Source organism: Zalophus californianus, chromosome 14 (assembly GCF_009762305.2).
Source record: "Zalophus californianus isolate mZalCal1 chromosome 14, mZalCal1.pri.v2, whole genome shotgun sequence".
NCBI classification, from domain to species: Eukaryota; Metazoa; Chordata; class Mammalia; order Carnivora; family Otariidae; genus Zalophus; species Zalophus californianus.
Genome location: NC_045608.1, coordinates 52,098,213 through 52,118,699, shown reverse-complemented (window position 1 = coordinate 52,118,699; position 20,487 = coordinate 52,098,213). Strand labels below are relative to the sequence as shown.

General features: G+C 37.1%; 1 pseudogene; it reads left to right on the top strand.

Moving 5' to 3' along the window:
* The first annotated feature begins 397 nt into the window (after positions 1–397).
* Positions 398–2,913, top strand: LOC113913150 (annotated as a pseudogene).
* The last annotated feature ends 17,574 nt before the right edge of the window (positions 2,914–20,487 follow it).

Sequence of the window (20,487 nt, the reverse complement as noted above, 5' to 3'; positions counted from 1 at the left end):
ACATTTTTAAGGAAGTTTCTAACTGATTAAATCAAATGAACAATCTTATTAAAACACCATAGAGGCTATATACCTTGGGGATTCTCAGGGTGGCACCTAAAACCATCTATACTCGGAGGCTTAGTCTATATTCAGACCTGATAAAATTAGCTTTTCCATCTTGACTACACCCACATTTATCTAGGTAGGAGACTGGTTCAGGTCAAAGGTCTGAGTGGGGGTTACCATAATGCTTATATTTCATTTTTTTTTATTGAAAGTTTATACTGACAGAATGTTAAGGTGCAGGGTGATATGGCCACAGGGAAGTGGCCTGTGTGGAACCACAGCCAGACCACTGATGCTCACTGCACCTGTCTAGCATAGGGCTACTACCTCGCACCTGGCTGATACCACCATGCTGAAGCAATTCAACAAGAGAGATAAGGAATCAGGTGGAGGCTCCAACCTATTCCAGCATCTTGAAAAGAGTGGAGTACTCCAGGAGGCCCATGTATTTATTGAAACTCCCATCAACCCTCGAAAATGTGCCCACATCTTCAACAAGATCCTTTACATCATAAACCAGGGGGAATACCTAGGGACCACTGAAGTGCCCAAGGCCTTCTTTCCCATGACCAACCTCTTTCAGTCTAATGATCCCACACTCTGTTGTATGTACTACTTGATCATCAAGGAGATATCGTGCATTGATGAGGATGTCATTATCATCACCAGCAGCCTGACAAAGGACATGACCAGGAAAGAAGACAACCACCAGGGCCAGACTCTGCATGCCCTCTGCCAGATCACTGATAGCACCATGCTGCAGGCTATTGAGTGCTACATGAAACAGGCCATCACAGACAAGGAGCCCAGTGTCTCCATCTCTTCCCTGGTAGCTTCCCTGCACCTGCTGAAGTGCAGCTTTGATGTGGTCAAGCTTTGGGTAAATGAGGCCTACCAGGTGGCATCCAGTGATAACCTCATGGCCCAGTACCATGCGCTGGGGTTCCTCTACCATGTGCATAAGAATGACCACCTGGCTGCCAATAAGCTGATTAGCAAGTTCAGCAAGCACGGTCTCAAGTCTCCCTTTGCCTACTGCATGATGATCCAGGAGGCCAGCAAGCGGCTGGAGGAGGAGGATGGCAGCCATGACAACCCACTCTTTGACTTCACTGAGAGCTGCTTGTCCAGCAAGCACAAGATGGTGGTGTACGAAACTGCTTCATCCTTTGTCAATCTGCCAGGCTGCAGTGCCAAAGAGCTGGCCCCAGTTGTGTCAATGCTCCAGCTTTTCTGCAGTTCACCAAAGGTCACTGCTGTGCTCACCCTCGATAAAGTGGTCATGGGACATCTGTCAGCAGTGATGGCCTGCAATCTGGACCTGGAGAACCTGGTTGCGTATTTGAATTGCAGCATCACCACAATGGCCATTGTCACACTCCTAACGACTGAGTGCAGAACAGCTTCATGAAGCAGATCTCATCCTTCATGTCGGAGATCTTGGATGAGTTCTAGGTGGTGGTGGTCCGGGCCATCAGTGCCATGTGTCAGAAATATCCTCAAAACACGTTGTGGTCATGAACTTCCTATTCACCATGCTGTGGGAAGAGGGTGGCTTTGAGTACAAGTTGGCCATCATGGACAGCATCATCAGCATCATTGAGGAGAACCCGGAGAGCAAGGAGATCGGGCTTTGGTACCTGTGTGAGTTCACTGAGAACTGCAAGTTCACCATGCTGGCCACCCATGTTCTGCATTTCCTGGGCCAGGAGGGGCCCAAGACCAACAACCCCTCCACATACATCTGTTTCATGTATGACCATTTGGTCTTGGAGCATGAGGAGGTCCAAGCAGGTACTGTGAGTGCTCTGGCCAAATCTGGAGCCCAGAAAGAAGAGATATTACTCAGTATCTTGGTGTTGCTGAAGAAGTGTGTGATGAACAATGACAGTGAAGTAAGGGACCAAGCCACCTACTGTCTCAATATCCTGGGGCAGAAGCAGAAGTTTCTCAATTCAGGCTATATCCTAAATGGTCTGTTTCCATCACGGGTCTGGAGAGAGTTCTGCAGTGGTACACTCTAGAGCCATCAGAGGCTGCCAAGCAGCCTGAGAAAGTGGCAGCCACCTGGCAAGAGATCTTCCAGGAGAAACTGGAGAAAGTACCAGAGTCCCATGGGTGGGGTCCCCTCTTCAAGGCCTCACTTGAACCCGTGACCCTCACTGAGTCAGAGACAGAGTATGTCATCACTGCACCAAACACACCTTCCCTGACCATATGATGTTCCAGCTTCAGTGCACAAACACACTCAATGACCAGACTTTGGAGAATGTCAGAGTACAGATGGAGCCCACTGAAGCCTATGAAGTGCTGTTACGTGTCTGCCCAAAGCTTACCTTACAACCAGCCTAGAACTTGTTACACACTGGTGACACTGCCCAAGGGAGACCCCATAGCTGTGGTCTGCACATTCAGCTCCATAATGAAGTTCACTGTCAAGGACTATGACCCCACCACAGGGGAGACTGATAATGAAGCCTACGAAAATGAATACGTGCTGGAAAATCTGAAATCATCATTGCTGATCACATCCAAAAGGTCATGAAGTTGAACTTTGAAACAGCCTGGGATGAGGTAGGAGATGAGTTTGAAAAGGAGGAAACATTCACCTTGTCTACTGTCAAGACACTTGAAGACACTGTGGGAAATATGGTGAAATGTCTGGGAATGTCCCCATGTGAGAGATCAGACAAAGTGCTGTATAACAAGAATACCCACACATTGCTCCTGGCTGGTGTGTTCCAGGGTGGTCATGTCATCCTGGTGCGCTCCCAACTGCTGCTTTTGGACACAGTAAGAATGCAGATGACAGCCAGAAGTTTGGAGGAGAAGCCAGTAGATGTCATCTTGGCGTCTGTGGGCTAAGAGGCCAGATGTCATGGGCCCTACTTCTACTCTTATCTTCCAACACTATGCGGAAGTCACGCCTTCCTCCTGAACTCAGTGGAAACTTCTTCCCAAGCCTCAGTATTCAAAAACAATTAAGAATCACTGAAAAAAAAATTGTTTAACCCATAGCCCAGGACTGCTAAGGAGTAACTTTTTTTTTTCTTTTTTTCAATAGGGGATGATTTTAGCTTGTCCTAGAACTTTCTGCCCTGCCCGTCAGGGAAAAGACATTCAAATGAATAAAATGCTCGCACTTCCTCTTGAATTTATCACCAAGGAAACCATCTTATCCTTATAAATAAGTCAGCACATATTTTTTTAAAAATAAATAAATAAATAAAAGAATGTTAAGAAGTTGTAGGAATAAGTACACATGGACATTTGGGATTTTACAAAAGGGTCAACTTGTCAGAATTTGTGTTAATGGAGCTTAAACAAGGCCTCCTAAGAGATGAATGTTAGTGATAACATTCTGGAACTTTGTGGCTTAACATACTTTTCTTTAACTTTTCTTTAACATCTTCCCCAGGATTCTGAGATGTCCCACAGAGAACTCAAGTGGTTAGGCACTGGAGGCATTTGAGCTTGTCTCTCAGGTCAGGAATCTTACAACTGACACATTTACCTTGTGGATGATTGTATTGGAATAATGTGCAAAGCAAGGTTCTGCCTTGCAGTGCTGTGTGGTCTGTGGTCCCTAGGGAAAAACAGAGCAAAAACAAAATAATGGGGAAAAACCTTTATTTTTGAGAAAACAGGTGCAGCCAAATGCATAAGTTCAATTGTTTTGGTGGAATCCAACCACCACCATGGGGCTGATGCAGAAAGGAAAGTTCCTACAGGAAATATCAAGGTCAAATCTCCTACCTCCTGTCCTTGGGGACAGCTGGCAAGCCTCTATGGCTTTTGCCTCAAAGCCCCCAGTCACCTGAGAAAATGCTTATCCTTATGATTTTAAGGTCCCAAAATAGGAAATGCCTTCATGAAAATAATTAGAAATTTTAATATATAATTATAACTCTGGTTATAACATATGACACTGTGTTTTTTATTTTGACTTTTGAACTTCCCAATAAAACACATTTTATATACAATGTGGATATTTCCTGTAAAAATCTTCTTTTTTATGGAAGGCTGTCACTATAAAGTGAATGTAGGAGTCACTGATGTGCATTCTATGTTATAAATCTGAATTTCAATACTGAAGCCAGCCTGCATCAGCCATGAGTACTCATGTACATCCAGACAATGGAATAGTATTCAGAACTAAAAAGAAATGAGCTATCAAGCCATGAAAAGATGTGGAGGAACATTTAATGCATATTACTAATTGAAAAAAAGCCAATCTGAAAAGGCTACATACTGAATGATTCCAACCATATGACACTCTGGACTGTAGGACATTCCGAAAAAAAGCAAAATCATGGAAGTTGGGGTTGGGGAGAGAGGAGTCGAGTATGGAGCAGAGTATGGAGAAATTTTAGGGCAATGAAACTGTTCTGTGAAATATTATAATGGTGATTCCTTGTCAAAACCCATAGAACGGACAACACCAAGAGTGAATCCTAATATAAATTATAAACTTTGGGTGATAATGTTGTGTCAATATAGTTCAGTGGGATGTTGATAGTGTTGGAGGCTGTGCATATGGGGAGTCAGTGTGTATATAGGAACTCCTTGTACCTTTTGTTCAATTTTGCTTTGACCTAAAACTGCCCTAAATCATCAAGTCTGCTTTAAAAAATGCTAAAATGCAATTTTCTGATTATATAAATGAAATACTAAAAGTCTAAAATATCACGAGCTTAATTCTTATTCCATTTTTTCTATGCATATATTGAAATCATTGATATCATACTATATCTATATAGAATTTATAAAATTTCATATATAATTTGGAAGTCTGTTTATTCTTTCCTTTGTCTAAGCAAGCCTATTTATTAAAAACTCTTTGTAAGTATTTTTTCTAATTACTTAAATAAATATTACTATACTAATAACCCTCTTATCATTGGATATTTGGGATATTTTCAGTTGCTGATTATTATTATAATGTTCTATAAGCATTTTCTGTAAGTCTAATTGTTTCATTAAGATGCATTACTATATGTGGAATGACAAATATTTTAAGGCTTTTCTTGAATACTGCGCAATACTTTCCAAAAAAGATTAAATCAAATGTTACTCTCACTAGGAGCACGTGAGAATGCGCCCACATTCCATCTTCTGCATTGAATCTTTTAATTTCTGATAGGTAATAATTACCCAATCAACCTTGCCATATTTTTTAAAAGTATTCCCCTGTCTCCTCTTCTTTATCCAGAAGAATAACAATTTGATTAAATACAGAGGGTTGAAAGTATTGCATAAGTGTTTTTTTTCATTGTGATCTACAGTCTCATTTCATTAGTAAGATTTGACATACACCCTAGTGACATAATCAACCAGATGTGTATAATTGTTTTCAGAACACAGTGTGTGGATAAATGGTCAGTCTTTTTTACTTTTTAAGTTTTATGTGAATGGGTCCAGTTTGAATAGTTCAGCATCTCCCTTTTAAGTTCGAGTTTCCTAGATCATGTCCTGGGTAAGTTGGTAATAACTTCCTATGGTAAAGTGGACTGACGGGATCCTTAGTGACTAATTACTATTAGTATGAACATATGTGCTCCCAAAGACTTTCAACAACTTCTAGTGATGAGAATAACTATTGCATATTTATAATAAGCTACTAGAACCATCAATCATGTGATCTTTGAAATCTTGACAAAGTCTCAATTCTCCTGGAAAGTTTGTCAAAGGGCATCCTGAGGAAATGCTATAGGTTCATGAATATTTATAAATACTGTCGTAAATTTGGCAAAATCCTCAGGCTTTTTGCCTTAACCTTTTAAATGTGATGGACTGTATGAACTAAATTATGTTATGAATGACTAGGAAAACTGATCAGGTGATATGAGTCCTGTGACATTTCCTCAAGTCCAATATATTATATTACATATATATTACTCTTTCGACATAGTCCTTGCATTGCCAAAATATGCACTTTACATTCTCTATTTGAAAGAGCCACGTTACACTCCACGTAACACTCCAAAACCATGTTAGGGATTAGTTTGCCTATAATCTTCAGTTATTTTGAAAGATATCTACCTGACTTGATACATGCTGATGTATATAGTAAGCATTTGTATTAGAAGTTACTACTTTAATTTGTGGTTCATTGAATATATTCCATGTGTCAAACATTGGCTTTCTCACAGCCTCTGTTCTAGGTGCCACGATAACTGCTCTATCTAAGCCTGACCCTGGCTCTACCCTCATGAAGGTTCTAATTATGGGAACAAAGAATTTGATGACCTGTGATGACCCCTACATAAAAGGAAGTACAGAGTGGGAGGACAAATCACATACAAGAGAAACTAAGTCTCATTTGGAAGAATTTGGAAAAAGTAGCATCGAACCTGAGATTGGGAGGGACGTAAGAATTAGCTAAAAGATTTATAGAGGAAACACCGTAGTGAAAACCATAAAGTAAGAAAGCATGATCTATTACAAGGATTGGAAAAAAAGACCACTATAGCTGGAGCAGAGACAGTGAATTATTACACCTAGACATGTAGACTAATGCTGTGCTGTAGAGGGACACATAAGCCTCGTCAAACATTTCTAACTTTACCTCAAAAGTTGTAATTGAAGAGTTTTAAGCAGAAGAGTGATGTAAAAATATTTGTATTTTTAAAATATCACATTGGGTGCAGTGAAGAAAAAGAACTAGAGCAAATCCAGGATAAAGGTACAGAGAGATCTGATAGAGGCAGCAATGGTGGGCAAGGCAGGTTACCAAAGAGCCGGGATTGATCTAGTGTACAAACAGTGGCAAATTCAAAAACAAACTCTTTTGAGAGATATTTGGGAGAGAGCATTAATAGAACTTAGTAACTAATGGTATTTTTTTTATTATTATGTTATGTTAATCACCATACATTACCTCATTAGTTTTTGATGTAGTGTTCCATGATTCCTTGTTTGCATATAACACCCAGTGCTCCATAGCGTATAACACCCAGTGCTCCATACCCTTCCCAATGTCTGTCACCCAGCCACCCCATCGCTCCCACCCCCCACCACAGCAGCAACCCTCAGTTTGTTTCCTGAGATTAAGAATTCCTCATATCAGTGAGGTCATATGATACATGTCTTTCTCTGATTGACTTATTTCGCTCAGCATAACACCCTCCAGTTCTATCCACATTGTTGCAAATGGCAAGATTTCATTCCTTTTGATGGCTGCATAATATATGGAAAGCAGCTTGGAGTGGGTTGAAGAAAAAGTAGGAAGTAAATAAATGAAGACTATCAGGATAGACAAGAATAAAATACAAAAAAAACCACACAAAAAAACAAAAAAAAATAAAATACACAGTCTTTTTTTTTTTCAATTAAAAATGAAAACTGAGCTTTATTTTCCTTCCAGAGTCAAGTTAGAGTTGAAGCATATGGAACAGAATGTAACATTTTATCAAAACATTCCTCTTTGAATGTCTTCCTTTCATTTTCTTTTTCTTTCTTTCTTTTTCTTTTTCTTTTTTCTTTCTTTCTCTTTCTTTCTTTCTTTCTTTTTCTTTCTTTCTTTCTTTCTTTCTTTCTTTCTTTCTTTCTTTCTTTCTTTCTTTCTTTCTTTCTTTCTTTCTTCTTTCTTTCTTTCTTTCTTTTTCTTTCTTTCTTACTTCTTTCTTTCTTTTCTTTCTTTCTTTCTTTAACTTTTTATTTAAAATTTTAATTAGTTAACATATAGTGCAGTATTAGTTTCAGGAGTAGAATTTAGTGATTCATCACTTACTTATAACACCCAGTGCTCATCACAGCAAGTACCCTTCTCAATACACATCACCCATCTAACCCCCCCCCGCCCCACCTATCTCCCCTCCAGCAAGTTAAGGGTCTTATGGTTTGCCTGCCTCTCTCTCTTTTTATTTTTCCTTTCCCCAATGTTCATCTGTCTTATTTCTTACATTCCACATATGAGTGAAATCATATGGTATTTGTCTTTCTCTGACTGAACTTATTTTGCTTACATAATACATTCTAGCTCCATTCATGTCATTGCAAATGGCAAGATTAAATTCTTTTTGATAGCTGAGCAATATTACATTGTGTATATATAACACTTCTTTTTTTAAATTATATTTTATTATGTTATGTTGGTCAATATACATTACATCATTAGTTTTTGATGTAGTGTTCCACGATTCATTGTTTGTGTATAACACCCAATGCTCCATTCAATACGTGCCCTCCTTAATGCCCATCACTGGGCTAACCCATCCCCCCACCCCCTCCGCTCTAAAACCCTCAATTTGTTTCTCAGAGTCCATAGTCTCTCATGGTCAAAATAACATACTCACTTTGTTATTTTATTCCCCTTTCTCTGCATCCTCGCCAACACCTGTCATTTCTTGACTTGTTAATTTTAGCCATTCTTACTGGTGTGAGGTGGTATCTCATTGAGGTTTTGATTTGTATTTCCCTGATGCTGAGTGATGTTGAGCACTTTTTCATGTGTTTGTTGGCCATTTGGATATAATACTTCTTCTTTATCCATTCATCATTCGGTGGACATTTGGGCTCTTTCGATAATTTGGCAATTATTGATAATGCCATTTGGTCTCTTTCCACAATTTGGCAATTGTGAATGATGCTGTTATAAACATTGGGTTGCATGTGCCCCTTCGAATCAGCATTTTTGTATCCTTTGGATTAAATACTTAGTTGTGCAATTGCTGGGTCATAAGGTAGTTCCATTTTTAACTTTTTGAGGAACATCCATACAGTTTTCCATAGTGGCTGCAGCAGTTTGCCTTCCCACCAACACTATAAGAGGGTTCCCCATTCTCTGCATCCTTGCCAACATCTGTGGTTTCCTGTGTTGTTAATTTTAGCCATTCTGACAGGTCTGAGGTAGTATCTCATTGTAGTTTTGATTTGTATTTCCCTGAAGATGAGTGATGTTGAGCATCTTTTCATGTGTCTGTTAGCCATTTGAGATACATGGTGTCTCTCTCTCTCTCTCTTTTTTCTTTCTAGGATGCAGGGCTCAAACTCACAACCCTGAGATCAAGACTTGATATCAAGAGTCTGACGCTTAACTGACTGAACCACTCAGGCGTTCTGAGATGCAAAGTATCTTAATCTGATTTCTTTATTAGGTTACTATGTATATGTTCATTTCAGAGACCCCATTGAAGAAATTCATTTCTATTGCACACCATTTTTTATAACATAACCATCCTTTAAGAAATTTTACAATTACATTGTTGACTTTATTTATGAAATTTAATGACCTGTAATGTTGTTATTGTACTGAGAAGTGTTCTTTTAATAATTTTACATGTTCATAAAGTGTTTTAGTTATTTCTATGTGAACCTGAAGGCTATGAGAAATCTTATTATCACAAGTATTTGGGCCACAACTAATCAGAAGCCTATCATGATTCTGTTCAGGTCATTTATTTTGTTTCCTTATAGATGAATTGAAAACTTCTTAGAACATCATATTTGGAAGCTAGTTTACTGACATAACTTTCATCCATATGTCCTCACTCAGCCATTTCATGCCATGGTTCTGCTCAAAATCTCAGATGGAAATAGCATTTCACTGTTTATTATTAGTATTTCAGGATGGATTTTTATGACCTGATTTTGACTGAAATTAAACTGGGGCTTATCCATTTTTATTGGGACAGAATGCTATAATTAGAAGCTATAAATACCCAATAAGTGAATAGGCAATAAAATGGTAATAGGCACTATCACTTATGAGACTGAAAATCTCTGTATGGATATAATATAAATCAGAGAATTGTACAATTATATGGATCCACAAGGAAAGAGTGCCCTTCTCTGCACATGGTCATCATAATTCTGGCTCATGTTCTTCTAATAGAAGCCCAATAAGATTTTATTCTCTTGGACATTTCATTCCATTTAAAGGATAATAGTCAGTTTTATGTGTTCATGAGGGTTATATTTTTGATAGTGAAAAGGTGTAAACAAGACTGGAAAGGAAACTCTAAGGCATCCTGATGATAGAAGAAGGGTCCATTTTGATGCCAAGCTCAACAATTGTGCTAGGCAGTCCCAGTGCTCTGGGAGAATATATAACTGCAGTTTGCAATGATGGCTCCGATTAAAGGAAAAATAAAAGTGAAAGTGAGTTCCTTTTTTCCAATACATAGTTCCTTTTGGCAGCCAAGCCAATGGGAAGAATTGACAATGAAACACAGATACCAAATCATGTGATTTACTACACACACTGATCGGACCAGCAGTCTCCAGAAGCTCATTCAACTGCTCTCTTAGTATACAACTCAAATTCTTCCCCAGCATGAATTCATTCTTTGTCAGTAGCACAACCTAAAGCAAGTTCCTTTCCAGTTCTTGCCCCAAGGTTGAGCTCACAAGCTCCTATTATTGTTTATTTCATTTACATGAGATTTTCCTCATGATAATGCTACTAGCTTTAAGGTTCTATTGCCAGGACCATAGGGAGTCGTGTTTACCCAATTTCAGTCTTTTTTTGGGGTAGTAGGGGCAGAGGGAGGAGAGAGAATCTTAAGCAGGCTCCACGCCCAGCACAGAGCCCAGTGTGGTGCTCGATCTCACAACCCCGAAATCACAACCTGAGCAGAAACCAAGAGTCTGATTCTTAACCAACTGAGCCACTCTGGCGCCCCTCACCCAATTTTAGTCTTGTTAGAGACCTTGAACTTATCCATCAGATGCCCTTTGTTTCTTCTACTTATCTCTTGATGATCAATAAAAGTCCAGTTTATTTCACAATTTGGCCTGATTTTTATCCTTGCTTTTCTATCTCCTTAACATCTCGTTGACCTGTGTAATTTTTCTTGAATTTACTACCTTAATTCAAAAAGATAAAAAGCTCCCATCTATTCATATGGTTATCATAACTCCATTCTCTTCAGGGCTCCTGTTCCTATAAAAGATTCGCAGTGAGCTTTGGTTCTCTGAATTAAGTTTACTACATAATTTTATTTATTTTTAAACGTAGATGTTTCATTTCACTTTCACTATGTAATAGAATTTCCCTTTAATCAAGCCTACCACCCAACATTGGTCATGTCTCTTTCTAAATATTTGTATCTCCCTAAAACTACCACATTTATAATTTCATCATTTAATATTTCAACTCCTTTTTCTTCTTTTATTTATTCCTTTATAATAAATTACACTAACAAAAGACGATTCCTCAATTATTGGAACCAGTCTTAACACCACCCCAGATCTGCCTAGTCACTTCTACCTTTTGAGGCCCACACACATTTTTTTTGCTTCAGGACTTGAAGAGACCTGTGTTTTCCATAATCATAAAGCCGTAAGTGCCGTCTCCCTTGCTTAAATTCTTAGCACACAGACTGTTTCAGATTTCCCAGATGTGCAGCCTGGGAAGTAGAAAGTTTTCCATCATGCCTCCAGGCATGGTTCCCAACAATTCCAGCAGTGTCTAATTGTACTGGTATTTTTGAGGTTCAAACACCTAGTGTTTCCTTTCTTTCCTTCTTTATTTCACTCCCTTGGGACTGCACCTCGCAGCAATTGTCAGTAAACTGAGTCAGGCTCTATTGCAAGGACTTCATCATCACTTTTATTGTAACTCTCCTTATCATTCTGCTGTTACATAAACTTTCACAGTTTCTAAAGGTTGGTATCCTCTTAACTGGGCTGTAGTACTGCATCTAAGGAGTGACAGCATTTTATTACCTTAGAGAATTTAGACCAATTTCATTTTAATCTAAGTAATTTTAGTCCAAATACTGGCATGTTTACCAAACTCTGTAATTTCCACACATTGCTACTCAATTTTTCTTTGCTTTTGCAATAAACACCAAAATATCACATGATTTCCCCTTATGACATAACCATAATATTTCTTCCACTGTGTGTCACTCTAACTTACCTTGTAAACTAAAAGTGTTCCATGGTGCATTTTGCGTGGTCCAAGAAGAGTTTCTCAGGACTTCCTCTTTACTTCCTAATACACATTTTAGAATTTTTTTTCCTCCAAATGAATTTAAAGCATAATTACACAACCATGATAATAGCACAGTCAGATCACACCTTATATAACCTTGTCCTCAAGTACAGTCCATTTTTCCAAAATTGTGGCCCACATATCCTGGTGAAATCCCCAGTGACAGCCAAAAGCACTGTCTCACATTGACACAAGTGGGATTTCCAAAGTTTGGTAGGCTGAGTAACCAAAGTAGAAGAGGCCAAAGTAATTTGATACTTAAAAAAACCAGAAATGCCAAAAAGGCTAATCATTCCTTTTTAACATTTTACACAAATCTTTTTACTTATTTTATCTCCTTTAAGAAAACATGAGCCCACGTCTATATTTTCAACCAGTTACATTTTTGAAATTTCAGTTTAGTACTCACATAATTTTTATTGATCAAGAAATTTACGTATGCATGTCAATTATTTTTTATTATAATGTGTGATATAGTACTCCTATTGGCATCATTATATTTTCATGAATTTTTCAAAAGACTCCACTTATTCTTATCAACTATTATTGTTTCCCTTTTTGATGCACAAATCATCCATGTTTGTCCACTAGTAGAGCTGTCTTCAGGTTGGACTATTTGTCTTCTGTAGCAATATCAAGTAATATTTAAGAACATTCTTGTTTTCTTCAAACAACACATCTCAGGTTCAATATATTAATTATTATTGTTATTATTATTATTTTGCCGGCTCTAGAATGCAGAATCAGCTCCTCTCTGGATTCCCAGGATGTACACTGAGAAGTAGAAGCAAGAATGAGGATAGGATGGAAGGTTCAACCTTTTTGATGATAAAATAGGAGCTTTTCTTCTCTCTTTTTTAAAAATATGACAGAACTATGTTGGTAATTAAATTTATGCCTTCTTTTCTAAATTTCATATTTTACTTTACTTGAATTTGAGTTTTGAGTTGTCCATTTTATTTTTTGTTTAGGCCTTTTTGACCTAGCAATCTTAAAGTGAGTACAAATTATGCAGTTCCAGGAGGGACCCTTTTCATTACTAGGGTGCCAATCACCTGAAAAGTAAAATAACCCCCCAAACACTAGAGAACTGTATCAAAAACACAGTCCCAATACATAAATAAGACACAGTGATTAAAAATAAAGAAAAATGCTATTTTTCAAAGTTTGGCTTAAAATATTTTTCTAGCCTTTTTTGTTTGGACTCCACTAATGGAATTTCTTTACCATTTGTAGATAGCAGCTTTAGTAGTGCCACTTAGATTTTTACTGCATGTGCTTTTAAGTCATTGATTACAGTTTCACAGAGGCCCCTATATATTCGTGCTATCGTGGTATTGCTCTACTTTAATTCCCTAAACTAGTCAAATGATTCAATAACACCCACCAGAATTAATATCCAGCATTATCAAAGTCAGATATGGAAGCACAAATGTAAAAGTTGCAACTCAGAAAAGTAGTACATATTAACTTCTGTAAATTCCTGAAACCTCCCTAATTTTAGCCAGTATTTTGCAATACAAGAGCTTTCTTAAGGTAGATGGATAATAGGATGACAGTTAGATGATAGATGACAGATAGATGATAGATGATAGATAGATATAGATAGATAGATAGATAGATAGATAGATAGATAGATAGATAGATAGATGATAGATAGATAATGACAAACTAACAGCTTCAGATTTACTCTGTCTGCAATGTATCTTCCCTATTTCTTGCAGCTCAGATTAGAGGCAGAGTCACAGTTCACAGGGGGGAAGGTTTTCTTTCTCTTGTCCCTGGTAACAAGGGTACGGTAAAGTCACTTTGTGTTTTTTCTTGATGATCCACTTTCTCTCTTCTAGTCTACCTCTTCCATGGAACAATCACAATAGGGAATATATAGGGCTATATCTTTTTAGTGTATCAACATCTGAGCTTAAAAGGTAATTCAGATTCTAATTGGATATCAACCAAAAGCAACGTAATGCAAATAAAATTATTCTATTTTCCCCAGTCTTTATTTTTAAACTTATTGTAAGAAACTGGATATAATATTAAACATTTTATTAAATTTAAATTCTTTAAGTTCACCTGAATGCAAATATCAGGTTACAGTTCCATACTCATAACGAACAGTCTATACAAATGTTGGCATCTTTTCCAGTTCCTTTGATACACATCCAAATTTTATGGATGAGATTTTGGAGCCTCTTGTTGAAAATTTATCTGCAATGGCAAAAGAAGTGACTGCACTCATCCACAATGCTTGCCACTAAAATTACACCTCATGAAGACATAGACAATGTTTACCCCTGTAAAACTGAAGGAACATCTGCAAAGATAGATGGGATGAAGTTCAAGAGCACCATAGAGCACCTGGTAGAAGGAGTATTTTTAATCATTCATCTCTTGGAAAAGAAACAATGCTAAATCCCTCTCTTGATTGAACTAACTCATTACAGGCAAATTCTTGCCAAGTTTCTGTTGTGGGATTTTCTATTCACTCAAAGGTAGGCTATTTATCCTAGTGAAATACACTCCTTTCCTGAACCATGTCTTTTCACGTGAACTACTAGCATTACTGCATTCCTGTGTCATGAATAAAAACGGCCACTGGACAAATGTATTAAATTTCATTTTGCCCGAGAGGAACAGTCTGTATATCTCCCCCCCCAACCCTGTATTTCTATTTTACCCTGATATCTCCTTACGTTTATAAAGAAAACAAATGTTTAATCTTGGAAGTGTAGAAAATATAACATTATATACAATTGAGATTTATGGGAAATTATCACTAACTGGCTGATTGAAAGGAATTAACCTGTCATATATATTTTTTTTAGTATCTTATTCTTCTCCTAGTTACATAGGAGAACTTCAAGGGTCTTTTATTTTTTTCTAAAGGGACTAGAATTTACACAATGTTAAAGCATAAAATATTGTATAACAGTTTGCAAAGATTTAGGAGGTATTCTGGAAATATTAGCCTAGGAAAAATACATGGTAACCAGGAGAATTTCAAGATTATAGAGCATTTGTATTTGTGGGCATATAGTCATGAACAATACTTCATAAAAGAAAAATTGCATTTGTAACAAAATGAGTTATTACTCCGCTTGAGGGAAAATAGACAGTTGATACTTTTGTCCCATGCTGGCTTAGGATTTTAGAAAATTCAAAAACAACAACCAAAGCTCCACGTTATATATAATTCAAGCTAACATTGTATATATTTACACGTAGTTCCATGGGGATGCTTCTGTGTTAATGCTGAGATGGTCCCAGGTCTCTTTGTTTTTGAGTGTCTATTGGCCCAAGAGCTTAAGGTTCATGTGATCCTGTACGTGTTGCAGCTAGATGGTGCTAGCCATCTCCTATTAATAATGTGATGGACAAGCAAAAGTCAGTTCAATATATCCACGTAACTGTGAAATCTTTTCAAAACATTACTGGTGTCAGCTGGGCAGGGGAGACATCCTGTTGACTTCTAAATTCCCTGGGCTGTTATTACACTTCTTCAAGATGGGACTGGGGGAAGAAATGGCTGGTGGACATTTACAGGATGGCATTTTCAGCATTCATTCAGTCTACTCATAAGAGAATTATAGGAATATTTTCTTCATGTTTTTTCCGTGTTAAAGTAAAAACAACTACAACAATACATTCTGTCCCTTGGTGGTACTTCATGTTGTTGTCATATTAATGCAAGTTTTCTTTTGTTTTTTGAAAGCTGGGTCATTTTAGGTTTCTTGGGACAAAGCAGAATTACAAGGGAAAAATATCTACTTGAACAATTTTTCTCTTCCTTTCCCTTTTCTCCTTCTTTTCATACTCTGCTTGTCCTCTAAGAAACACTATAGTAATGGAAATGCAAAATTTCTATTCAGCAACTTCAATATTTAATAGCATGACAGGAGTAAACCAGTTAGATTAAACACATCTCCTATTTCTTCTTTGAATCTTTCTTGTTTCATTGCTTTTATTTCATTGTTTTCTTGTTTCATTGCTTGTTTCATTCCATGGGAGGGAAAGAATTAATATTTGTCATGTGATATTTGTTTGACTAATTTTACCAGATGAAAATATAAAAGCAAAGAAAAAAACTTTTTGGCTGTTTCTAGCCATTGCAGCAGACAGAAATTACCTTATTTATAGGGTAATATTTAGGAGTTAGTAGGGATAATAAAATGATAATTTATGAATACATCCTTTTCAGTGTTAGTAAAATCTGTGGCTTCTCCCGCTAGGTAGTAGGGGAAGAAATTCAAGTGATGAACACTCGTCATTCCACTAGCTATAACTTTGTATTCTTGCTCAATCAATGAAGATTGAAAAGCAGAGTAAAATTCTCGGAAGTCACTTTTGATGAAAACCAACATCTGCAGCACATACACATATGTCCACACACATAAATACAATCATGTAGAGAAAAATAATGAGAGGGGACTTGTGACAGGAAAACATGAACCACTTGTTTGCACAATAGTTGTTTCTCTAGTCTATTCACCTAATATACTCTCTTTTTCTGTCCCTCTCAAATAAATAAATAAATAAATCTTTATTTATTTGACCTTCCCATTGGCAATTGTCATCAAAATTATGCTTACTAAGGCTTTTTTAAAAAAAGATTTATATAACAAAACAAGTATAAATTTTCAATAAACGTGGGCATGAAATGTTGAAGTTTTCCTGAATTTTTGTGACACCAAGAAATGTCTCTTGTTACTATGCAAAGTCAGACTGTATCCAATCTAACCTGAAAAACTATGCAAGTCTTTGCTCTCCCAGGGATAATGAAAGAAAGAGTAAATTTCCTAACACTCAATGAACAGCTAATAATGGAAAATAGTTCCTTAGAAAACAGTCTTATAGTTAAACAATGAGTGTCACTGAAAAGCCTTACATATTTTTCATATGAAATTAATGACATCTCCTTTTAGAGCAAAGTAAAATCCTATTAAAAACTACCTAAGAGTCATCTGTCCATAACATTAGCAATATCAGTAACACTTTAATATAGTCGGTGTGAATATTACATATACTTTTATATAATTTCTACTTTTGTTCTGCATAGATGAACTGGACTATTATTGTACAGGGCCACTTAGTTTGAGTTCTTCTATAGTGCTATGATGATCTATCTTTGAATTATGAAATAAGAGGTTTTCATACTCTCTGTACTTTTTTCTCTTCATTTAACTAACCATACATAGACTAAATAGTTTGAATGTATCCTTTCATTAAATTAGTTAATTTACTTATAAGAGGTTATGCAATAAATCTGAGCAAAGTCCTCAGTACATGCACAACAGTCCTCTTTTAGTTGGAGGGCTATTGTATTAGAAATAAACTGGCACACAGAAGGAGCAAACACTCCCAAGCTCCTTTTATCTCAGTTCCTCCTACTGTGAAAGCTAGAGCTCCACACTTTTCCCATTTTCTGTACCTCCTAGGGTGATGGTGACACTCAGTTCAGAATGATGAAATCTCATGAAAAGCTTGCTGCTATGCTGCTTTCTTGATGAAAAGACGAAACAAAACTAATGTCTAAACTAAAGGAGGGTAAAAACAAACAAACAAACAAACAAACAAACAAAAAACCCTCCTTTCTGCCTCAAAAGAAGTATGAGATCTGGAACTGAAGTAGTCTCCCTGTAATGATCAATACAAAGATAAGTTTAAAAATGTCAACATATTGAGGATAAAGCAGCAGAAATAAAGGGAGAATAGTAGGTCCTTGCAGGGATCTTGGTCTTGCTGAGTCTAAACCATCTCCTACTAGGATTTGCTACATGAAGAAAGGAAACTCTTTTTACAATTAATGTACTGTTACTTTGATTTTCTATTCCTTGAAAATGACTGAGTCACATTTCATGTATATTTGCTAAATTTTGAATTAAAGTAGCTATAGTATTATATTTGGCTATGAGTAATAACCCCCCCCAAATAGCAGTGGTTTAAACAGTTAAACATTTATTTCTGTTTTGTGCCAAATGTTGAATGTAAGTGGTCCATGCCTGATATACTAGGCTATAATGTCATGGGTCTGTGCATCTTTTATATTGATGTGTATGTGGCTTACATCTCAGTATCATTTCATGTTCCAAGGAGGATGCTTAGGCCCATATACTGTATCTCCCTTTCAACCATAAGGAAGGAGAAATAAAACAAGGGATACAGTCCACCCGATTCTTAAAGGGCATAGAAACCTATCTGCTTACATCTTGTGCACTAGAACTTAGTTTTATAAATGTATCTAAGTAAAAACAAGGCTGACAAATGTGCTCACTTACAAATTCTGTTACCAAAAAAGGGAGAGATTAGTATCTGAGGGCCAGATATGGTCACTGTTCCTGCCTTCATCTTTGGACACCAGAATTTTCATGTTCACTGTTTTTCTTACATACAGAAAATTTCACCTTCTTCCCAACAGTGAAAAATCCTAAACTCTCCTCTAGCTTCTGCAGTCAGTTCAACTGTCAAAGCCAACCAGGTGACGCCATTGTTGTTTTTTTGTTTGTTTGTTTTCTGTAGCCAGTTCAAAGCCCAGTATCTCTCAATGTGTGGTACAGTCTTCTCCAAGAGGTATACATATTCAGTGGTGACATACAAGCAGAAAACCACAGTAAAAACATACAGTCATTTGTAGGCCATAGCAATAAATCAAGTCCATTAGGCAGGGATAATGAATAGTCTTGCCTCTGACACAGGTATAAATTCCTATATTAGCACATCTGGCAACGCTGATTGTATTCTCTGGGAAGAATCCACTTTTTCATTGTTTTCTGAGCATCTTCTGTGTCCTTAGAGTGGTTCCTCATTACTTTTTGTTCTTCATAGCCACATCTATGGTGAGCATCAGAAAATATGTATTTTTTGAGGACTGCCCAGATTTAAGAGCTCACCTTCTGTTGGTTCGGATTTGTGGTTCCTGAAATTGCTGTTGGATAGAAAATTTACTAACTTTTGCAGTCCAGTCCTCTCTTATTTTCTGTAGCAACGTAACCTCTGAGCTTCTGATTTGTTTCTAGTCAATTTCATATCCATGTTCCCCTAGCAGAATGTTTTGTTACACCTAGTTTTTAACCTTGAAATCTCTGATGTTGTAAAGAATTTTATCCATCCCCAGTCCTCTTAATTAGTTCTGGTTATCTTATACTCTCTGAAATAATGTCATAGGAGGGGGAAACAACACTCTTGACAGAAATCTGCCATTAGGCTTCCAACCTTTGTGGGGAAGAGCATTAGTATTACTTCTTGTTAAGTCTACCATTTTGAAGCTACTACTTAACTGGTCCAGTTTTTGGTACAAAAGCAGGTGGTGGTTTTAATCATTCATGGCTGCAAATTATGGATCTTCCCGTCAGTTTTCTGGCCAAGACAGAAAGTGCTTCCTATAGCACACTTGATCCCCTTTCTACCCAGTTTGTGGTTCTGGATAGCTCCGACCTAAGTTCATCTTTTTAAGCACTTTTTTTTTTGAAAGCAGTAACATTTTCTGAAACAGTAGGAATATGATTATCTATCTCTGGGTTAGCAAATGATCCGGCTTCAAAATTGCAATAGATAACATTTGGCCGAAAGTTTTTCATGGCATGATATGGATAATGAGCAGCTCAGTCTTCATAATCTGAGTCTTTGCTACCATACTCAAACATTCCCACTAAGCCTACATTAATAAATTCTAAAATGGTAAAAGTCCTAATTTCAGTCAACAAAATCTTTATCAGTCTTAAAATCAACCAAAATGACACTGGCTTAAGCAATTTAGAAGTTTCCTCCCATTAATCCCAAAAACCCAGAGGTCAACAAGGCAGGATTTGGGTGGCAGTACTCTTCTACTTGTTATTCATGGCTCAGACTCCTCAATCTCTAGGGAGACGTATTGTTATGGTTCAAGATGATAGTATTTGCATTCTAGGCAGCAAGATGAAGAAAATGACTTAGGACAGGGACAAAGTGTGCACAGAATTATCTTTCACAGAAGGTCTCTAGACACTGCCAAACAAACCTCTAATTATATCTCACGGGCCAGGATTTAGTCAGATGGCCCTATTTAGCTGCAAGAGTCTAGAAATTTGACCTATATTCTAGGTAGTATCAATCACAAATACAATTTTTAGAAAGGTGGGGGAGTAATATTATTCGAAGAATTCAAGAAACAAGGAAAGAATAATATTAGGGGAAAATAGCTATTTTTATCATATGTTCTACCATTATTTTTCTTTTTTTAACACACTATTGGGGTATTGTGTATTCAAGGGTGATAGCTGGGGATAAAGATGGAGATGGTAACAAATTACTCGGTTGCTAATCAGAGAAACTGTGCCAGAGGAACACGTGCTTTCTTAGAACTGGCAATATTATGATGTGGAAAGCCCTTTCTATGTTCCTTAAAATATTCTGAAAATACACAAAGTGGAAGCGATGTACCAGCTTCATTGAGCCAGTGTTCCACTCTATCCAGATTGAAAACAACCTTATCATTCAGCATTTGGCAGTAAAATTCTAGC